This window comes from Mustelus asterias, chromosome 12 (genome assembly GCF_964213995.1).
Source record: "Mustelus asterias chromosome 12, sMusAst1.hap1.1, whole genome shotgun sequence".
Lineage (NCBI taxonomy): Eukaryota > Metazoa > Chordata > Chondrichthyes > Carcharhiniformes > Triakidae > Mustelus > Mustelus asterias.
Genome location: NC_135812.1, coordinates 30,546,954 through 30,551,374, shown reverse-complemented (window position 1 = coordinate 30,551,374; position 4,421 = coordinate 30,546,954).

The window sequence follows — 4,421 nt, the reverse complement described above, 5'->3', positions numbered from 1 at the left end:
ACCGACCCGAGAAAGAAAATGGCCGCAACAAAAGGACACTCGTGAGCAGCAGAGAGCCATCGGATGCTATACACTTACCTCCTCACCAACCCCCACTGAATGCATTTAAATGGCCATCGCGCCCGTTTCGGGTCTGGTCCCGATTGCAGCCATTTTTGGGCCTTGGGAAAGGGGGAACCGGCGCGGAGGCAGGTGCGGATCGCGCTACTCGTCTCACACCCGACTTCATCAAATTTTCACGCCCAAAAACGGGCACAACGCGATGGTAAAATCGGGTCCTCTAAGTAAAGACTCACCCAAAAATCGGATCTACAACTTTCCCGTTTTCACGCCAGCTGGACACTTAGAATTTCTCTTGTAAAATCACCCCCGGTGTGTCAAGTCAAAGTTATAAAACCTTGGTTAGGCCGCATTTGGAGTATTGCGTGCACTTCTGGTCATCTCACTACCAGAATGACATGGTAGCTTTGGAAAGAGTGCAAAGAAGGTTCACCAGGATGTTGCCGGGGTCTCGAGGGCGTTGGCTATGAGGAGAGGTTGAATAAACTAGGATTGTTTTCACTGGAAAGACGGAGGCTGAGGGGAGACCTGATAGAAGTCGACAAAATGATGAGAGGCACAGACAGGGTGGATAGTCAGAGGCTTTTTCCCAGGGTGGAGGTGTCAATTACAAGGGGGCACAGGTTCAGTGTGAGAAGGGAAATGTTTAAGGGAGATGTGTGGGTTAAGCTTTTCATGCAGAGAGCGGTGGGTGCCTGGAAGGCACTGCCAGAGGCAGTGGTGGATGCAGGCACATTAGCAACATTTAAGAGGCACCTGGATGGGTACATGAATAGGGAGGGAATAGAGGGATACGGACCGAGTAAGGGCAGAAGGTTTTTTGTTAGTTTAGTTGGGGCATCATGATTGGCACAGGCTTGGAGGGCCAAAGGACCTATTTCCTGTGTTGTACTTTTCTGTGTTCTTTATTCTTGCCTAATCACATAACCAGTTTATAGTCCTCCTCATAGCTGATTTCCACACCCAGCTTTGTTTTGCCAGTAAATTTGCATATGTTACATTTGGTATCTTCACCTACATCATTAATATAGATTGTAGGTAGCTAACGCCCAAACACTGACCCTTGAAGTACTCTACTAGTTACAACCTGCCACCCTGAGGATGACCTGTTTAGAGACAGAGGGGAGAGCAAATGGGGATGTACTGAAGTGATTATCGCTGTCCCACACTGACTTCTGCTGGGGCTTCATCAATTCACCAACATTATTCGTGACTCGGATTACGCTGCAGGCAGCCATATATCCACATTTGTCAATGAACCACAGATTGGTGGCCTAATAAGGATTGTAGATGGGAACTTAAAATTCTATAGAACCATAGAAAAGCTGTGGTGCAGGAAGAGACCATTCAGCCCATCATGTCTGTACCGGCCAAAAAAGAGAAGAAAGAAACTAGCCAGTCATTTTAATCCCGCTTTCCAGCACCTGGTTACCTGCAGGTTACAGCATTTTAGCTGAGTTGAGCATTTCAGTCTCATCCGTCAATTTAGGCAGTGAATTCCAGACGCCCACCACCCTCTGGGTGAAAACATTTTTCCTCACATCCTCTCTAATCCTTCTACCAATCTCCTTGAATCCATGCCATCTGGCAATTGACCCCTCACCTGGGGGCAACTAATATTTCCCAACTACTCTATCTGGGCCCCCCCCTAATTTTGTGTAACTTAATTAGGAGAGTCCCTCTGTTCTAACAAAAATAGCCCGAACCTATCTGATCTCTCCTTGCAATTGCAACTTTCAAGCCCTGAAGACATTCTGGTAAATCCCATCCACACTCTCTCCAGAGCAATTGTGTCCTTCCTGCAATATGGTGACTGGAACTTTACACAATGTGCCGCGGAGAGACATTGATCATTTTGTCCTCTTACTTAATCTATTTTGATGCAGGTGTAAAGAGGTGTAGGTGTTCATGTGCACAGATCACAAATGATAGAATGGTCAGGTGCTTAGAAAAAAAGTTAATGGAATATTAGCCTTTAAATCTGCATATAAAGTGGAGAAAGCTTTTCTTCAAAGCCCTGGTGACACCACAGTTACGCACAGTGCTTGGCTTTATACCTTAGAAAAGATAACTGGTTTTGGATGGGTACGGCACAGACTCACAAAATGTTTCCAGGACTCGAAGACTTAAATGATAGAAACATAGAAAAACTACAGCACAAACAGGCCCTTCGGCCCCACAAGTTGTGCCGAACATATTCCTACCTTCTAGGCCTACCTATAACCCTCCATCCTAGTAAGTCCCATGTACTCAATAGAAACATGATGAGGCTGAATTTATTATGCTTTTACTCCCTGGAATATGCAGGTTAAGGGGTGATTTGATTGATATATTTTTTAGGACTTAGGGCAGATAGAGAGAAACTTTAATCTGCCAGTGGGGTAGTCTCGGGCAAGAGTAGAAGATGTGAAAAATAGAATCAGGCCATTCAGCAGAGAGGTTGGGTAAAAACAGGACTTTGTGCAAAAGGTGGAATTCTCTCTCACAGCGGCAGTAGATGCTCACTGGTTTAATCATTTTAAATCGGAGATCATTAGATTTTTGTTGGCCGTGGATATCAAGGGATATGGAGCCAAGGTGGGTAAATGGAATTAGAATGTAGATCAGATGTAATCTCATTGAATGTGGGAACAGGGTCAAGGAGCTGATTGGTGAACTCTTGTTCATATGTTCTTTACAGCGAATGCAGTGCTTTTGAAGTGTAATCATTATTGTAATGTAGGAAACAGGGCAACCAACTTGAGCACATCAAGGTTACACAAAGAGCAAGGAGATGATAACCCTATAATCTGTTTTAGTCTTAGTTGGGGGATTCTGGATCGATAGGGATGTGTGAAAGAGCACTATCTGAGCACACTTGGTGGCTGGGGAAGGAGACGGGTGCTGCCTAAGTAACTCAAAGCAAGAGGAAAGAGAAACGGGATCTGATCGGTATCTGATGCAGGAAGTCCGATAGTAAATATGAAAAGGCAACACAACTCTCAGGAGGAAGTTCGGAGGGGGAAGAGGTGAAATGGCACCAGTCAAAAGAATGAGAGGAAAGAAATGTGAATGGATAATCCTATATCAGGAGAGAAACTCAGCTTGTAAAGAAACGGCAGGAAAGTGCTGAGGAATGTTAAGTGGAAGTGTGCAGTGAAGCAAAGAAATGAAGAAAGTCTTAAAATACCTTTTTGATTTGATTTAATTTATCATTGTCACATGTATTAGAATACAGTGAAAAGTATTGTTTCTTGCGTGCTATACAGACAAAGCATACCATTCATAGAGAAGGAAATGAGAGAGTGCAGAATGTAGTGTTAAAGTCATAGCTAGGGTGTAGAGAAAAATCAACTTAGTATGATGGCAGCAGGGCAGTTGTTCTTGAGGTGGTTGGTACATGACCTCAAACTTAAATATCTCTTTCCCAATGGTAGAAGGTGGAAGAGAGAATGTCCGGGGTGCGGGGGGTCCTTAATTATGTTGGCTGCTTTGCCGAGGCAGCGGGAAGTGTAGACAGAGTCAATGAATGGGAGACTGGTTTGCGTGATGGATTGAGCTACATTCACGACCTTTTGTAGTTTCTTGCGGTCTTGGGCAGAGCAGGAGCCATACCAAGCTGTGATACAACCAGAAAGAATACTTTCTATGGTGCATCTGTAAAAGTTGGTGAGAGTCATAGCTGACATGCCAAATTTCCTTAGTCTCCTGAGAAAGTAGAGGTGTTGGTGGGCTTTCTTAACTATAGTGTCAGCATCGGGGGACCAGGGCAGGTTGTTGGTGATCTGGACACCTAAAAACTTGAAGCTTTCGACCCTTTCTACTTCGTCCCCATTGATGTAGACAGGGGCATGTTCTCCTTTACACTTTCTGAAGTCGATGACAATCTCCTTCGTTTTGTTGACATTGAGGGAGAGATTATTGTTACCGCACCAATTCACCAGATTCTCTATCTCATTCCTGTACTCTGTCTCGTTATTAGAGTCATAGAGGTTTACAGCATAGAAACAGGCCCTTTGACCATGCTGCTCTTTTCTTTTTAAACTCCTAAGCTAATCCCAATTGTCTGCATTTGGCCCATATCTGTCAATACCCATCTTACCCATGTAACTGTCTAAATGCTTTTTAAAAGATAAAATTGTACCCGACCCTACTACGACTTCTGGCAGCTTGTTTCAGACACTCACCACTCTTAGTGTGAAAAAATTGCCCTTCTGGACCCTTTTGTATCTCTCCCCTCTCACCTTAAACCTATGCCCTCTAGTTTTAGACTCCCCTACATTTGGGAAAAGATATTGACTATCTAGCTGATCTATGCCCCTCATTATTTTATAGACCCTCTATCAGATCACCCCTCAGCCTCCTATGCCCCAGAGAAAAAA